General features: G+C 39.4%; 1 protein-coding gene and 1 long non-coding RNA gene across 4 annotated transcripts in view; one reads left to right on the forward strand and one right to left on the reverse strand.

The window, feature by feature from the left end:
- Positions 1-19,641, forward strand: part of LOC133499167 (ADP-ribosylation factor-like protein 15) — a 131,483-nt gene that overhangs the window by 14,911 nt on the left and 96,931 nt on the right. The gene's annotated exons all lie outside the window — the stretch shown is intronic.
- Positions 895-5,389, reverse strand: LOC133499701 (uncharacterized). The gene is made up of 3 exons (XR_009794718.1): positions 5,062-5,389; positions 1,554-1,691; positions 895-1,475 (listed from the first exon to the last, which is right to left on the reverse strand). It is a non-coding gene; the product is annotated as an uncharacterized LOC133499701 (long non-coding RNA).

Below are 19,641 nucleotides of genomic sequence, written 5' to 3' on the forward strand. Positions count from 1 at the left end.
CACGCTGCCCACGCTAAAGTCAGGCGTGTGAACCACTACACCATCAGTGACTCTGTTGTATTCATTCATCTAAAGAATCCCATACCAGATCGGTCATGGCCTGGGTTAACAACGTCCACCTGCTCAGTATTTTTGAAGCACCCTTCAGAAAGTGGTGCCTTATCTCGTTATATTTAGTTATTTGGTGACACCTCATTGTTTACATATTAGATGTTTACATAGAATATTCTTGCGCCTTTTTTCAAATTGTACCTTAGGGTGGGAAAGATGGCGATAAAAGCAGCAGGAGTCGTAAATCTGGAAAGTTGCATTGTTTAAGTTAGGATAGTTATGTCATAGGAAGGTGTTTTTTTTGCACTGTAAACAGAGCTATGCTCTCACAGTGTGAGGCCAACTAATATTGTCAACCTGCTTCCGTCCTTTTCTAAAGCAGGATGGGAGCAGGTATCGGGCCAGCCGGGACCGTAAATGTCCCACGCTTGAAAATGCTTGGTCGGAGGAAGATTGCAAGGTTACACTATCTTCCGCCGCTTTCCTTAAACCAGAAAGCATTTTAGGTTTACCAGTTTTAGTTGCGTCAAGGTCATTTTTGGGAAGGAATTATGGCGTGCTCGTTTGGGGTCAAAACAAAGGAGAACTTCCTGTTTGAGGTTTGTTGGCTAATCAAAGATTTTGTGAACTTTATTTTCCAGGAACTGGGGTGTAGTGAAGCGTGTCCTACTCTATAAAGTGGGTATGGAAAGTATTCCGACCTCTTCAATTTTTCACTTTATTTTATTGCAACCGTTTGCTAAAATCATTTACAGTCGAAGCCAGAAGGTTATAGACAGTGTGCAAAAACACATTTCATCTTTTTGTCTCACTGTCTGAAGTCAAATCAGACTAAAACTCCTGTTTCAGGTCAGTCTGGATCACCAAAATTATTTAGTATTGTTAAATGCCGCAATAAAGAGAGAGGTAATTTCATATTATTTTCTTCAAGGTCCAAAGTTTACATACATTTCCGTAGTATCGAGTATATTATATATACAGGGTGACCCAAAAAGATACGTACCCATGAAAATTTCAATTGTGGCTTTTGATTAAAAAGCTATTTATTTCAAATTACAACCACACTTTTATTCAGTTTATGGAAGACCATTCACCAGAGTTTCAGCTATTTCTGCCAATTTTTAGTCAATTTATGGCTTTCCCACGATGTGTTCCAAATGTCCACCATTTCGTTGCAAGCAAACCTGTACTTGTCTGACAAAGTTTTGAATCACTTTTATACACTCCTCTTTCGCAACTAACAATCGTTGATTTTGATGGAAATTTGCGACAATGGAAACGCTTTCGAAACTGAATCTGTACACTCTGGTATAATTTTGTCGCAAAATAGGTCTCCAGGGAGAATATCTTCTGCTGATTTGTCCAAGACATTTTCGGGGCAACTATAGCTGCAAATGATCATCCATAGGTTCACCTTTCACGTCCTGCAACAGAAAAGACATTCGTTAAAAAATTGATTTTTTTTATCGAATAAAATATGGGTACGCATCTTTTTGGGTCACCCTGTATTTCCTTTGTCCTCCATCACTTGGTCAAACATTTTGGGTAACCTTCCACAAGCTTCTGATTGTACTCTTTTAGAATCCTGGCCCATTCCTTCTGACAGAACTGGTGTAACAGTGTCGGCTTTGTCGGTTGCCCTGCTAACAAACGTGTGTTAGTCATAAGTGACTCTAAATTGTCCACACGTCTGAATGTAAATCCATAATGGGATGTTTTGCGGAAAATTGTTAAAACAAAAAAGTTACGAGTCAGAGAGAAAGCAGGGATTACTTTGGTTGGGTTTTGTCTACCAAAATAATATACAGACGTAATTGAACTCGTGTATCATGCATCACAGTTGTGGTTGTGCACGCCCTACAGTGAATTAAAAGGCTTATACAATAACATTACCCCGATAGCATACAGTTGTTGTCTAATTTATAATTGAATGTTTTTGGAAAACAAGAAAAAGAAAAAAAATTTCAACAAACAAGAAAAGTTCAGTTACCTCGATTAAACCTTTGCAGACCACCAGCCGCTTATCCTCATGAGGGTTGCAGAGTGCTGGAGCCAACCCCAGCTGTCAACGGGCAGGAGGCAGGGTATACCCTGAACTGGTTGCCACCCAATCGCAGGGCACATGGAGACAGACAACAGTCGCACACACAATCAAACCTAGGGGCAATTTAGAATCTCCAATTAATCCATGTTTCTGGGATGTGGAAGGAAAACCGGACTGCCCGGCGAAAACCCATGTATGCACGGGGAGAACATGCAAACTCCACACAGGTGGGGCCGGAATTGAACCCCAGTCCTCAGAACTGTGAGGCCAACACTCTACAGCTGTTCCACCGTGCCTCCCAAAAGAACCCAAAACAAAGCACAAAATCAAAGCAACCTGGATTCATTGGTAAACATTTTTAACTTGGTGTTTAAAAAAACAACAAAACCCTGCAGTATTTCTACATACATTATCAGTTTTCCACATCATGGTAATCTTCAAAGGTTTAATTGAGGCAATTAAACTCTTCTTGCTTGTGGAATTTGTTGTTTTTGTATTTCCCTACAAATTTTCAATGTTGAATTATGATACTTTTGCTGTGCGAACCAAGACCTTTTGGGGGCAATATAAAATTGGCATACAGGTATATACACATGGAGACGGGCACAGCTTCTCAGTGGGCTACAGTAACAGCAGTTATTCTATGTTGAGGATTAAAAAAAAATATGCATGTAGGGACCGTTATATAATCTGTCTAACTGTTGCTTCACCGTTTATGTTCAAATATCTGTTGCCGCAACATTAGTGGCATCGTTACCCGTTTTGCTGTTTTCATTTTTTAGCTTTCCTAAGGAGAAGCTATGCAGTTGTTTTAAACAAACCATTGTCGCAGTTTTAAGCCTCTGTAATACAATAATGTCTCTCTCGCTCCTAGGCATATATTGTGCTGTGCCAAAGAGGCGCCTTTCTTTGTTGGCGTGATGAAAATTGCATCAAAAAGAGGCGTCTTCACATGGATCTCTGGGCCTGAAGCACCTGGTGAAATGCTTAACCAGAGATCATTGTGATGAGCGAGCAGGCTCGAAAGTTTGTTAGTCTTCCAAGTCTTTGTGCCCCTTTATATTGTTGTTGTTTTTGGCTGCCAGTCAGTTCCAGTAGTCATGTGAACATTGTGTTGACATGCAAAATATTGGTCTCTCAGTCTTCAGAACTATGAGGCAGACACTCTAACCAGTTGCGGTACCGTGCCGCCTGAGTCGGTAATAATTTTGTGAAATTGTTTATAGTTCAGGAAACATGCACACTATCAAAACCCCCTAAAATAGACAGTAAATCCCACTTTCTCACCCTCTTATGGTCAAGTCAAAAAGTGATTGCCTGCTTTATTTTGGGAGTGGGAGAAGAGATTCATGGATTAATGTTCATGCATGGCCGATATAACAAAATGGATTACATTTTGGTGCTGTTGAGCACTTCTAATCCAGCACACAACAAAAACAAAACGGAATCCACTCATGGAAGTTGTATTTCCAAATACTAAAAGTAGGAAATATGGAATTGCAGTCATTACACATTTATTTAAGTATCTGGGCTCTCCAGCTGAAGCAGTCGATATCCAAACAGACTTCAATTTGGAAATCATGCTCCAATTACTATTTTTGACAGCTCTACTTTCCATAGACCGCTTTCGCAGAAAGGGAAATGGCGTCCTCTGTTGGTATTAAACAGTCATTTATCACTCCATCAACAGTTCTGATCTAATTGCCGTTTGCCTTGCTATTTGTTTTGTCTGAAAATATAGAGTACATTTAAAACTGTTCTTTGCATACAGGTACTTTTCAATAAATTGAATGTATTTGGTCCTCCCACATCCTGAAAACATACATAGTAGGTTAATTGGCAAATGGCCATTTATGTATGAACGTGAATGCGAATGCTTTTTTTTTTATATGTGTGCCCTGCAATTAGCTGGCGACAAGTTCAGGGTGTACCTTGCCTCTTACCCAAATATAGGTGAGATACCGCAACCCTCGTGAGGATAAGTGATCCAGAAAATGGCTGGATGCATAGTTTTGTAGTTCAATTAAGTGAAACTTGTAATATAGTATCTTTTATAGATTCACTTCACAAAGTGAATTTTTCTTTTGCATTAATGATGAGTTAGAACTAACGAAAATGCAAAATTCATTTAAGGAAAAAACATTACATCAGAAGGTGATATCTAATATGGAAATTAGTTGAGAATTGATGATAAGTATCCTACCAGAAATCTGTATATTGAAATTTGCCATTAAATGAACTTTTCTATATTTAAATTTCCATTATTTGACCAGTCCGATCATGTTGTCGTTTTGACCTTTTGATTCACACACCACATTACGGGGACAGGACAACACAAAAAGGGCAACACAATTGAGTATTAGCCTTCTTACTCACCTGATGAGGACTAAGAAAAGTCTGAAACAACTGCTTGATTTGTTTGAAAAAAACAAAAACAAAACTAACTCCTCTCCCACACCAATAAAAAGTCAAATATTGTATTTTTTTTTAACTGATTAGCACTGAGACACATCTGAAACAGCTTCACATTTAAAAAAAAAAACCCCCAAAAAACCATTTTAACGCACAAAAAAGGCCAAGCATTGTATTTATGTTTTTTAATTCTTTTTTAAATTTAAGTTTCCATCCATCCATTCATTTTTTTAAGCCGCTTCACAATTTAATACTAAGTTGTAATCATTTTCTCATTTGTTTCCATGCCAGTCATTTGAGATGTCTTTACTAGTCAATGGTGCCAAAAAGATCAGTCATGTACATTACAAAAAATATGAATAAGATCAATCAACCACGACTCCACTTATCGCATTATAGTCTACTTTCAGAAATCTTTAATTGTTCAACTCTGACCGATTGCTTCATGCTGATGTCCCCGACTAATCAATTATGTCATATGCTCTTTGTTTGAAGCTAATATTGTTAGCTAACTCTTATCTGGGCATCCAATAACTTAATGCAGCTGTACTTACCTTTTGGGTTTAGTTAGCAGGCTTATGGCACACATGCGAGGTCTGTGTTTCTCCACAATAGGCCCTCACCATAACAATGTTTCAAACACAGTAATGTGGCAGCCAGACTCTAGCTGTCTTTGGGAGAGGCTCTGGATCTTGTCCCCGCATAGCTAACCACGTAATGGGACTCCCAGACACATTTTCAGAAATGTGGAAGATTACAACAAATGGACTTGTTTTAATTTCACTTTTGGGTGGGCAGGCACTTTAGAGACTCAAGTATTTGTGTCCAAGCAATTTAAAAGCCAATTGTCCAGAATATGTCCCTTACGTGTAAAGGGTGAAATTTCTTCTTACGTCCTGTGGGTGGAGCCATATAATAACTGATCAGGTCTCAGATCAGCTGCAAGTGACCTTAGGATAGAGTGATGCCAAACGGTTATTAAGTGTTTACAGCAGCACCACCTTCATCCAGCATTACTCCAAAGCCCAAGCATCCATAATATCATATATTGTTGCAATATTTTGTTTTTTGCCTTCACAGACACATGTGACTGTAGTTTGTTTTCTTGAGCATTGACAACATTGATTCTAAATGGAAGTATGAAAACTGTGTGCAGTTAATGAGATATTTTAATGTGCTTTTATGGTATTTCAGTCATAATTTGTGGCAACCTGCAGATCAAAGACGCACACAGTTTCAATGAAATCACAGTTTGATTTTATTGTACGCAGCCGTTTGCACCTCTTCAAAAAAGGATTCTGTGAACGGCGGCCAAAACATGTTGGAACATTTGGAGCATTTATTATAAGCACTTTTTTGCCGTGATTCCATTTACTTTTTCCCACATTAGAGGTCATTTTATTGTGCTTTACCCCCCCAAACCTGGCTCCATTCTTGCAACCAAATTGATATTTTTATGAAGTCCATGATATGAGTTGGAAAAGACATTAACAGTTGGTTCTCTCAGAGTCTTTTCAGTGATATGGACAATCAGCTAAATGGCCTTTTACATTTCACATCGCTTGTCAAGCGTCTGTGTGATATTTTAGACTGAGTAAGAAAATGCTTTTCTTCCAAATATGTCTAATGATCTGCACTAAGATTATTGGAGAGTGTATGACCAAGACGGCCTGCGTGCTTCAAAAGATTCTGGTAACGCTGGGGAATACAAGCTTTAAATAGGGAAAAAAAAAACATTTATTCATCCAAACAACTGTGAAACTTTCTTTTCCTCCAAGTTTTTCCCAGCATTAACTTTCACAGGAATAATAAGAAAATGTTTTTTTCTTTGCATTGCTTTGACAATGATTGGCACGACTGAATGTGATTGCCATCCAATCGTCAATCAGAGTCATACGGAACACATTTGACAAATGATTCTGCTCATGCTGTCCATTTCAAAGCATGATTCGTTATGAAAAAAAAAAAAGTTACACGGGGGTTTGGATATATCACTGAGTCCTTTCTGTTTGCGCCCATGTTTTTAGTGCAAGCAGCACTGCAAAACTGCTCAGTAAAAGCAGATTGATAATATCAATTAATCACCTGAGATGTTTGAATAACTCATGTAACTCTATTACAAAAAAGTTGACGCAAAGTTTGTGCCTCAAAGCTTTGCAGGGATCATTTAATCTAATCTTTACTGATGTAAACATGATGTGATTGATTGGAAGGTTAGCATGAGGACAAGGCTTTTTTTTTTTTTTTTTTTTCAAACAAGAGGGATTCGGGTGCATGTCAATCATAGTTTTTCTATCTTTCTATCTGTAGGCTGTATCTCGGGACGCATTGCCGCAGAAGTTGAACTTTACCCACATGACAGGTAGCCCTGTGTTGGATCATGGCACAGTTGTGGCCTCTTTCCTTTCCTGTCTTTTGACACACTAAATGTTTCCCCCGGTGTTCTTTCGTTGATGAGTTATCCGTGGTTGCGCTATTTCCAGACGTCTGTGTCCATCAGCCTTGACGCTTTACACTGTGCGCGCATATGTGCCTTTCTTTTTTCTGGCATCCAACTCCCCTTCTGCGAAAGCAGGTTTTTGTTATTTCTCTTGCGTCTCTTGTTTCATGTTCTTTCTTCATCAACGCAGACTGTTATTATGTTATTCAGTCTCATATGGTGTTAAAAAGAGTTTAGTTTTGAAATATTCACATGTTGCTGGTGAAAATTAGTTTTACATTTGGAAAAAGTAAAAACTTTTCCCAAATTATTCATACTTAAGGTTGGGCGATTATAATCGTGTTTGAATCAGGATGATCAAAAAAAAAAAAATTTAACTTCTGTTTTCAAAGCGCCTGCCTTCAGACGTGCACTGCTTAAATTATAACATGACTGTGAACAAAGAGGAGCTAGTTTACAAATGCACATGTGGACTAGAAGGCAAGCCAATTTATATGTTGCAAAAGCAATGATTTATCAACATTTTTGAAAACTTCAACCAAGATATCGTCTAAGCCACAAATATTTTACTGAGGTCGCCTTGCCACACCTGTGCAAAAAAGAGACATTGGAGTAACTGTCGAGCACTGTATCGTGATAGCTCATTTTATGGTGCAAATCGTTGAACATTTTAAATGTTAATTTATTAACTAATAAATGTACTGTATTCATATTTACATTTACGGCATTGCGGCAAACTAGTTAACACGCCTCCCTTACAGTTCTGAGGACCTATGTTCACATTCAGTCTCCCCTGTGTGGAGTTTGCATGTTGTCCCTGTGCCTGTGTGGGTTTTCTCTAGGTAATTGAAGACTGCATTGCCCGCACGTGTGAATGTGAGTGCGAATTAATTGTCTATATGTGCCCTGCAATTGGATGGCAACCATTTCATGGTCTACGCTGCCTCTTCCACAAACATAGCGGGGCTAGGCTCCAGCATGCCCGCGACCCTAGTGATGAATAAATGAATGAATAGTAATGAATAAATAAATACATTTTGTGAGTTAATTGGGACGAGGTTATTATTTTAGTATTCATCCCTTTGTGACATTTTTGTACGGCGGTGTGACATGAGATTTTTCTGGTTTGGCTACACAGCCCTAGAACAATGCAGGCATATGCCATGTTTTTAAACCGTATGATTATTGTTCCTCTTCCAGAAAATTTTAAATACATGATGTATTGCCAATATAGCAAAATAATGTACATGAAGGATAAATGTTGAAAATTCAAATTAGATAGATGTTTATCAGAACATCAAAATATTATAAATGTCAGAAACTACTGTACTTGGTAAGGATTTTAGAACAACCAGTAGGTGGCATCCTAATGCAGAGAAAGCATCAATTATAGTCAAATAGCAATGCAGTAACAGACACACCACAAATCCTAATCGTACAGAATCGTTTAAAACATGGATAATTGCTGAGTTAGCTTTATTGTGTAAAAAGACAATTGCTTAATTATTCTTTCTTGCTTGTTTTGGTTTACTTTGTGTTATGCTTACTGTGTACATAGAAGGAAGCCAGGCTGGTAGGATGTAAAAACAAATTATCTTAATTCCCATTTTGGAGAAGTAAAACACCATCGCCATGAGTCAAACACTGAGGGATTGTTGTGTTATTGTTTAGTTGCGGTAACACATGTTTTCCTGGTACAGTCTGTCACTGCTGCGACGTCTTCTCTCATGTGTTCGCTACATGGACGAAGTATTTGCGCTGCTGACGCATGTTTTTAATACACCCTGATTCCTATCACTGGAAATAATTACATAAAAGGGGATTTTGCGTGTGTTGAAAGAAAGATCAACGTAGGCTTAGATAGAAAATACTGGTCATAGTTAATAAAGCACTGTTGATGTTCCAATTTATGATGAGCCAGACATGTTCTGAAGCGGTCTAAATTCAGGGCTTGTTGTTTGTTTCATTTTCTCTGCAGATTATACAAAGGACTGTGGCAAGTATTATTATCATAACCATTCTTATCATATTAAAACCGTATTTTAATATTTATTGATTCCTGCCATTACCATTCAGATATGATCCAAGGCAGAAGAGGGGAGGAGGGGAGGAACACATGTACATGTAATACCATTGTGAAGATCCAGTTCATTAAGGCTAAAGGAAGGAAAAAGCATGCATGTTTTCACAACTTAACCTAAATAAATGTGTTCTGGAGAAACCACCCTGTCCACTCACCAGGTTTTACTTCTGAGTAGTGAGTGAGCATAACTTCGTGTAATTTTGGTATGCCCATATAGTGATTTTAAACTGGTGATTCATTATGGGTGGATCACAGCCAGGTTGTAAAAAATTACAGGGTTCCTTGGTTTGTTAGATTACTAATAGCAAGCTTCGCTCTGCCCGTTCGCTACCTCGCCAATTGAAACAGGATATTGCCCATGTTTCCCACGCTGGCGAACCACAACTACCAGCGTCAAAACTCAAAACCTCTTCCTGATAAAAGTTAAAGTACACGTGCTCATTCTGTGGTGTGTAAACGGTGTTAATGTTTTTTTTCACCGCTTCGTAAAATGCGTCAGTCCGCTGTTCAGCTGCTGCTGGCTATGCAGTCGCCCTCATGGGCTTTCCCAGCTGCGGAAGACTGGTGGACATGCAGCATGCTGTCACATTTATACCTCGCATAGGTAGCATGCAGCAAAATTGTAATTTTCCAATAATATGGACAAATCACAGCTACGTCGCATTATTAAGTGTATCTTTAAATGTAGAGATTAGCTAATGTTAGTTTGCTCCATTAGCTAAATAAATAAAAACAAATCAAATCATAGGTCAGTGTTTTAGCTAATATTACCCAGCCACATTAACTGCGTAAATAAGAATATAGAGCCAAGGTCAAGTGTTTTTATGTGCGTGAGCAGAGATGTTTGGAGGAGACTCCAAACTGCTTAAGTGTACTGTTGGAAACTTTAGAGTGGCACATCGGGGAAGACGAGACTCGATGCCGCTTGGCACCGTATTGAAGCATGCACATTTATTACTGCGACGTATGTTTGAAATGTCATGGCCAATGTGTTCTGCAGTTAACATTACTTCACAGAGGTATTTAGCTGGCTTCTTCATCAATGTATGAGCTGCTAATCCAATTTTGGCTGTTACGCCAAGTGGCGGCAGCAGCAATGCCTAGAATCAGGTCGTATGCAGCTCGCTAGTCATTTGAAGGACCATGGTAAACATAAGCCCCTCTCTCTCTCTATGTAATTTTGTTGCTTTTTGCAATCTGTTCCAATTATCTGACAGCTAAAATTAGCCTCTAATATTGACCATGAAGCATTTTGAATATTTGTTTTTTTTTTAACCAAAAAAATTGAATTTGAGAAAATTTTACATCTAGTCCTTAATAACTTTCTTGAGGTGCCTTCATGTAAGTGTATCAATGCAACACTTTTACTGGTAAGAACTTGGGCGGTGTGGTTGTGACTGGTTAGCGCTTTTGCCTCAGCGTTTTGAGGACTGGGTTTCAATTCCCTCCCCACCTGTGTGGAGTTAGCATGTTCTCCCTGTGATTGCGTGGGCTTTCTCCGTGTAGTCTGGTTTTCTCTTGCACCCCAAAACCTGCATTGTAGGTAGGTTGAAAACTCTAAATTGCCTGTGGGTGTGAATTTGATTGAGAATGGTTGTTTTTTTTATTCTATATGCCGTGCAATTGGCTGGGGACCAGTTCAGGGCGTACCCCACATCTTGCTTGAAGATAGGCTGGGATAGGCACCAGCACGCCCGTGACCCTAGTGCACATAAGTGGTTCAGAAAAGGAATGAATCAATCATAAGAACATTAATCAACATTTAATATTCATAGGGGTGGTGGGAGGACTGAACTGGTTTCAAGCTAATCGATAGTTTACCCTTTCAACTGCTTTTATATTCGCTTCTTGCTAAGGAAAAGCATCACTCTTGTCACTCTCCACTTTATAGCTATACCCGGACAGCACAGACAGCAGTACTCCTGATTCTGGCAAGAGTGTCATTAAACAGTATTACGTTTTTAAATGGCATGAAGTGAACTCAATAAGTCAATCTTCTACTTTGATCCAAGGGTTTCCTTCTTACAACTAAGTAGTTCAATAAAGATTAGTTATTAATAACAATTCAGCATAACATTTAGGTGTGGCCCAAATGCTAGCTTAAAAAACAACTTACATGCAAATGTGAGATTATTGGCCTATGAACAATTTTTCTAGACTTTTGAGTTCCACTATAACTTGACCCAGTGCAGATTTCCTTTGTACAAAATATGTCATTACTTGTACAAAGTACACTGAGTTTAGTTATTGAGTGATTCACAACACAAACACCTTTTAAAAAATGAAACTCGCATACATTTTTGCAGACTATTAGAAGTGCAATTGAATCTGTTTGTGTCAAAGTTATGTCAAACATCCCTTTCAATGGCATGCAACGTGGATGATTGATGCTCGCCATGTATCATGAAAATGGTGACACCAGTGCCACGGCTTGAGCAGAACGTAGCTTTGCAGCGATCACCTATTCTCATGTGATGTGGACATCTGGAAGGTGTCGGTCTGGTTCTCATTTATTGTTACACAAGTGCTTTTGGTGTGTTGTTTGGGAAAATCAAGTCAGCAACAGAGCAATTCCAAAAACAATTGTGGTGTGTAAAAAGTCCTTAAGCCTCGCCAAGAGCCATAATACTTATTTGGATTTTGGTTTAGATGGAGCGCTCTGGATAAATGAAGTCCCCATAACAGCTCTCTACACAATGAGGAGAAACCCGTCTTATAGTTGAATAACAATGAACCTGATCCAAACTCCGGCCTGGTTATGCATCCAAACTAGTTGAGATGCAGTGAGAAGATGTGACATGCTTCAGGGGTTTGGGTGTCCCGATTGAGGGGCCCGAGGCGTGCCATTATTAATTACTGATGGCTTCCCAGTCTCAGAAAGTCATGGGGCCACTTGACATCACATGTGCGGAGGAGCATGGAGAGCAAAAGGCCTGTCATTACCGTCACCCCAAAACAATGCCCAAATTTGGCTGTCAGGCATTTTATGTGCTCGATTGACTATTTTGGTGCACTTTTCCGACCTCATTTTTGTTTTTGAGGAGGCGCCCATGGTCCCCCACATGGCAGATCTTGATGAGAGGAACCAGCAAGAATTTTCCAGAGATTCTTTGATGGCAAGAAAAGCCACTGGAGATCTCAGGGGCCTAGTTGACCTCCATTTATATATCTGCACCATAACATATTTTTGATTCTTCTTGACAAGAAGTGAGTGAGGAGAAAAAGTAATCTATGAAAGCCGTTACAGGGCATATGTGGGATATGGCGGGTGTGCATCTCCAGGGTGGTACATTTTGTGTATGTGAGGCGGCCATGAAAGGGTGAGGCCATGGAATCATACTGGGTCTCCAAATTTGCATAATTAACTGTTGACACTAACTGTGCTTAATGAAGGCCTATTGAAGTCATTGACCCTTCTACACAGCCAGCCCCTGGGAATGAGACACAGGCTCCTCCAGCAAAGGTTATACAATGTGTCTGCGTAGTTTCTGACAAAGAATCATGTTTCATCCAAAACGACCCCCCGCTTCCCACATACTGCCACATCTATTATGATTATCATTGGCAATCGGCAGAGTTCTGTGACTCGTTATGAGGGTTTTAGCTTTTGAAAACGTTATTGCAAGTGAACAAATTCAGTAAAGATGTTTGTTGGGTCAGTATCACTATCGAGCACCTTTGGTGTCGTTATCAGAATCAATGTCAAGTCATGAAACTGATGTTTTATACTGTTAGTGGTCAAACATTTGCACACATCACAGTACAATGCTAAGTCTTTTAAAATGAGTTTCCTGTATATATATATATTATTATTTTTTTTAATTAGATTTGTGTAATTATGCTATAACATGCTTTTACACAAATGTTTGTTTGACAAAATGAGTCATTTTGATCATGTATATTGTAACTGGCAGGTTGCTAAGTGAAACATGTTGCTAAGTAAAGACTGTCAGTAGATTAAAGTTTGGTAAAAATGTCCATCATGTCATTGTCCGCTCTGTCAGCAAGCTCACATATTTTGTTGTTTGCATGTAAATATTCTGTTTGCAGTTAATATATTTTTTAAAAAAAAAAAAGCTTGACCAAAATGCATTTCTAGTAGGATAACAATGAATGAATGTGAAATTAAATTGACAATTGGAGCTCATTTATATGAAATTTGAACTCTACCAACATTTGCTACTCTTGCGTTTAGGGATTGGCTCTTGATATTTTATGGTAGACCATGTGAAAGATTGATGCGATATTAACCCATTTATTTTTTTAAGTATTGTTTTCCCTGAGATGGGATAATTATTCTCAGAATATTCTGAATTCCTGTTCTGTTGTGAGCCTTGAATTTATCATGATAAAATGAGTTGAATGGTTGAGGTCTTCATGGATGTTGCTCAACTTCCCATCATTTCCGTCATGTTTTTTTTTTTGACCACAAAATTGTTGACTAAGTGAAAAATCAGTTATACAAGATGCTAAAACTATAGCAAAGCTACCAGATGGACATTTATGGAGTGCATATAGGCTAGTTCCCCTGCATAAATAAAGTATGTAACAATGCAAAACAAAGCCTGTGGGATTACTGTTGGATTTTCGTCTTTTACTGTAATGTGTACTTGTTGGGGAATGGGCATCAAATATGAGCCAAGTGTGAGAGCAGCTATTTTTTTGGCTATTAAAACCAGAAATCAAGTCATGACAACATTGTACACTGGACTTTGTGTTGTGAGAGGAAAATGCAAGCGATGGCTATCATCCTATTTAAAGTCAAAATAGCTCTTTATGTTCCATATTATTTCTGTTTGTCTCTAATTGCCCACAGTACAGATGAATCAATAACTGCTTTTGTCTTCACTTAACAACTAGGTTTCATCCAAACCTCTAACAGAATCATCTAGTCATGTTATTCATACACTCAAATAACTTTGTGTGGTTTGTCCACAGTACAAATCACAAGCAGGGTTTCCCACACAATTAAAAGATGAGCCAATGACATTCTGGTCCGCCATCGTGAACACCACAAACATGCTTATTAATTGGAAATGGGGAAAAAGTAAATTCAATTTTTGTGGTTTTACATAACCCGGATGACTGCGAATCTATAGAAACATAATATTTTTAAAAGCACATTGGCATTTTATTGACATTCTGACAGTAAATTGAAATTTTCCGAGCCAATTATGCAATTAGGCTAATGCAGTACAGAGATGCCAAGGGTGAGATCCCAGTTAAGAACCACTAACTCGGACAACTTGTCTATGGTTTTAAACTAACAATGTAATGATCAGTACATTTGGAAACATCCATCCATTCTCAATATCACTTAGCCTGTTCAGGGTCGCAGGGTTCTGGAGCTTATCCCAGCTGACTTCAGGCGAAAGGCAGAATAAACTCTGAACTGGTCGTCAGTCTATCACAGGGCCCATGTAGACGCAGAGAAGTAAACGCAGTCAAATTCACACATTCACCAAGTGGGAACTGAACCCATTCCTCCACCCATCGGGCAAATGCACCACTACACCATTAGTGAGTGACTTATATGGAAACATTAATTCATTAATCTCGTGTTCCGCTTATCCTCCCTAGGGTCATGAGCATGTTGAAGCATGGTATCCCAGCTATCTTTGGGCAAGAGGCCAGGTACACCCTGAATTTGTCGCCGGCCAATCCTAGCACACCTATAAACAAACAACTGCTCACACTCGCATTCACACCTATGGCCAATCGAGAGTCTTCAATCAAATTACAATGCATGTTTTTTGAAGATTAGGAGGAAATTGTCGTACCCATAGAAAACTCACGCAGTCACGGGGTAAATATGCAAACTCCACGCAGGCGGGGCCTCGATTTCAATCCCGATCCTCAGAACTGAGAGCCACCGTGCAGCCATATGGAAACATACATTCAGTTTGTAACTGAAGTATATTGACTGTGATGGATGGTCATGGTAGCAGTAATAGTAGTTAGTATTGCCTCTTGTAAAGCCATCATAATAGGTCGTAGTTATGAATAAATTAATTTAATAAATACATTTTCATTGCATCTTCTTTGCTCGTCCTTTGTTACACAAGGTCACTTGGAGAATGATTGTTATGGGGTGGCCTTGTTTCTGTGATTCCACATTATATAAGGATTAGTTTCCTCTATTTTAAGAATCAAACATGAGCCCGATCCTGCAAGGATCATTTTGTCATTGAAAAGGCTTTCCTAGGTGGCTGGTTCCACTCATCCAACGCTATTCTCTATGTATAAAAACAGATTTATTGTTCACTTGATCCCCATCAGGTCTTTTTTTGTCTCAGAGGGGCCTAGAAATAGTTGATGGGGCAAGCTCTTTCATATTTAATGACAATGTCCTCGAGCCCGAAACTTTCCCACACTTGATTCAGTTAGAATGGGGGCCCGAAGATTTGTTTTTATCTAAAATTTAGTTTGTCATCTCAAGATGCCATATGAACCGGTGAAAATGGGACAAGTAGCCACCCCGTCCACCCTTTTAATGTCTATGAGATGGGGCTCCCAGCACCCCCCTTGGTTCTTGCACACTGGTTTCTGGGCGTTCAAAAGGGGGCCCCTCCAGCTTTGATCCTCTATATGGGTATGGAAAAACATCTTTTTGCCCTACTGTTTGCCCAGGAAACCAAAGTTTTTGCCGCCATATGCTAATGCAGCTGGGCTAATCACCCTTCCCAATTACAAGATTTATATACCATAATAGCACCCCGTGGCGCCCGTCCATTCTGTTCCCCACTTATCTACCCTCCGGATGTCCCACAGAGCAAAGGTGTCTTCTGTCTTTGAATGCAGCTGCCATACCACCACCTCAGCCTCCTGCCCCCCCCCCCCAATCCCACACAAAAAGGGTGGGGGGCAGCATAAAAACAGACCTTGGGTGGGCTCCTTAATGCGCCCCCCTTCTGACATTCTTCACCTAATGTACTTTTGCAGAAACACACAGTGGCTGCCAGGTAGGGTCACGACAGATAAACCTCTCGGGCAAGGTGGGTGTTGGAAGCTGCATTTTAAAAGACCCTGTAAACATGAGAGTAATGAGAACTATACAGTACTGAATTGAAAATTGAAATTTGGGGCATGGGTAAAACGCCCCCCAGACTTAGGCATGTCCATGAATCACTTTCTTCTACACTGTAGAAAAATGTAAGCACCTTTCTTTACAAAAGTAGTCATCAGACTCCACTGCGAGTTTTTGGGTTATTTTTACTTGACCCTTTTCCACCGATACAGCCTGCAGTGAACCAGCTAGCTTTTGCATAGCCCCCGAAAAAAAAACTTTCCTCAATGCTGCAATTTACAGAACAGTCTGGTGTCATTAGTTAAATTCTCATGTGAGGAGGTGATGCCCCGGATTAGGCCGCCTTCTGTCCTCTGGTCTAGAAGAGCCCCTGAATTCTGTTTCCTTGCCAGCTAGCTGTTGGCTAGCACCGCTCTTCATGGTGTGGAAAGCACCGCAACGGCTTGGTGGCATACATTCCAACAACAGGATACATTCTGGCAACGCAAAACTTGTAGGGATGTGAAGGCATACTAAATTGTTAGGTGAAGTAGCACTCATATTTCAGTAGGGTGTAAGTTTTAAGCATTCAGCGGACTCGCCCACAGCGTTTGGGACAAAGTGGGGAAGTTCATGATTTTGAAACCCCATTTTAAATATTTATATTTGTTTATTTTTAATCGTTCAAATTTGACAGGATGTTTACAATAGAAGACATTTAGTAACACCACAGGGACTTTAAAGTTTCATCTTTTCCATCTATTAGAAAAATGTAAAGTTCCTTCATTATGTTAAATTAATACTTTTTACAGGGTTGACAGTAAGTAGAGTTGGACATTTAAACCATTGATTTGGTGATGGTTAAAATTTGGTCAATTGTGTGAAATTGATTTAGGATAAATCATGTCCAACCAAAGGAGGTAGACCTACCTCCAAACTCTTTCGGGGAGCATTGTTCAATACAAACTGACATCAAAGCGGGTGTTCAAACATTTTAGAAGAAAAAAAATCTTAGAGATTCAACAATTATCAATTTTGCCAAGACAATTTAGTCAATTTGTAATTGCCTGTATTATCTCCCAAATTGTTCAGTGCTTTTTAGTGAAAAGTAAACATTTGTGCACGCCAAACAAGCAGATGAAATAAAAAAAAAGCACAACATATATTTAGCATTAACATTACAAATTTACACTACTAAGATAAAACTATGTGTTGATCTTTGATGCAATCTGCTGTTTTGCGTCAAGAACATTCGGACAATTTCTTCTTAGAAATTGCAGGTTTAATTTGTACTACACGCTACTGTAAATTTCAGAATATCTTTACTATGATAAGCGGGTGTGCATACAGGTAGATTACCTGTTGTGATAATTTTTGCCTGCAATGACACATTGAATAAGACTGACCAAATTACTCAAATTTCCCAGTATTGTTCAGCAGTATACATGTCAAAGCCTTTGCAGCGGCTGTTGGAGTGCCATGCTTTGTACGCTTGTGTTTTGTGTGTGTCACTGTGTGTATGTGAACCATAACAGCAGACACTTACTGCCACATCCAGATGGTGCTGGAAACAAACAGGGCTACGCTGTAGGACTCCTCAATAGGAGCGTCTAGACTGGTCCTTTAGCAGACAGATACAGCCTCCCATCAAATTAGCGTTTGTCAGATTTATGGTAATGGCCTGCAACAGTCTTCCTGTCAGTGACATCAAGATTTACAGCACCCTCCACCCCCTAGCACGGACGCAGACACACGCACACTATCCTTATTCTCAGCACTTTTGCTGCCCCCCCCATATGCATTGCCTCCATTTCACTTTCTTTTCACACACCAACATCTTCGCTTCTGAACATTTATTGCACTCTGTATTTGCAAAGTTGCTGCTGTGTGTATGTATGTGTGCTTCAGGGAGGTTAGTGAGAGGGCTGCGTGTACCCCGGTCTCACAATCTTAAGTGGGGGCAAAAAAAAAAAAAAAAGAAGACCCACACAGGGTGGCAAAAGCACACAAGCCCCCTTCTGCCTCCGTAACAATGGCTGGTGTCAAGGTTTCCGGTTAATCCCCTGTGATGAAGCTTGAGTGTTTTTTGGGGTGAAGGGTTGGGCTGCTGGGGGGTGAGGTGATGCTGTCGTGCAGCTTGGGGGTGTAAGGGGTGCGAGGTTGGTGGTGTCTCAGAAGGACAAGGTTCTACAGCAAGTGTAGACATGTTATTGATGGTGGACAGTGTCCCAGAGTTAGCCAAATGTACGCGGATTAGTGTTGCTCTACACTCGATAGCTGACATCCAGGCTCGGTGGGAAAGGCCTCTCCTGACTGTTGTCTCGTCCTTTCTCAGCCCAAATGTTTTTCCAAGGCTGCCTCTCTGCCTTTGATCTCACCTTCCCCCCAAAACCATGCAAGGGTCGCAAGCCATTATGTCAGACCAGGAAAAACGGTGCTGGTGATTCTTGCTAAAAAAAAGGAACATAAAGACGGGAATCTCGAAAGACAGTTAGGCTGAACGTTTAGACAAGTGCCAAAACGGTATTCTTGACGGATTTTTGCACTTGAGAGACATGTTTGCTGTATATCCAGCCCCATTCCTAATGCATTCTAAAAGAAAAAGAGCTTATCCAAATTCTCTCATTTCTCTAAAATGTATTCGTATGAAGGTATTCTGTACATTTTTAAATAGCTATGAGTTTAATAAAGCAGTAGCTCAAATCAAGTTAACAAAAATATCTTTTTACGGTATATGAGTAGTGCGGCACAAAATGATGCAGAGAAATTTAATTTCAATACACAGCAATAAGCAACAAACCACAAATCTAAAATATAAAATAATAAGTTCCATTTAGTGCAGCACCTGAATAAAGATCTTTGTAAATGGTTAATTAATCCATTTCACACAGTGCAACATTGCACTGTAGAAGTAAACCTAGAGTGCCAGCATTGTTGTAACAGTTGTTTTGAGAATAATAGCTTTCTTACTGGGTAATATAGCTTTCGTACTGTGTCGCCAAGAAGCAATGTCATTATGCATCGCCTTTGTATAGGGGGCCGCTTGATGAGGATGCCTGCTAATTAGATGGATGCATTTACATTGATTGCAATTGAGAAAGTCGACTTGACATACGAGTGTATAAAGTGACGACCTTGGTTACGGAATGAACTGTACTTGTATCTTAAGGCACCTCTGTATCCTTGTAGCTCTGAGTTATTTTTATATATAACCTTTTGAAATTGAGAGGAAAAAAGTTTTTCACCCGATACCGAATAGCTAAAAATTTGTCAATCGGGCAAGCTCATGATTTGATAGAGACAACTTTAATTACAACCCTAATTCCAATGAAGTTGTGATGCTGTGTTAAACAAATAAAAACAGAATGGGATGATTTGAAAATCACCTTCAACCTATATTGAATTGGATACGCTACAAAGACAAAATATTTAATGTTCAAACTGTTAAACTTTGTTTTAAGCAAATAATCATTAGATTATTTTATGGCTGCAATGTTCCAAAAAAGCTGGTAGAATAGGTGGTAAAAAAGAAAGTTGAGGAATGCTCATCAAACACCTGTTTAGAACATGTTGTTGTTGTAGCCAAGTACGACGGTTGTTATTCC

Source organism: Syngnathoides biaculeatus, chromosome 4 (assembly GCF_019802595.1).
Source record: "Syngnathoides biaculeatus isolate LvHL_M chromosome 4, ASM1980259v1, whole genome shotgun sequence".
Classification (NCBI taxonomy): Eukaryota; Metazoa; Chordata; class Actinopteri; order Syngnathiformes; family Syngnathidae; genus Syngnathoides; species Syngnathoides biaculeatus.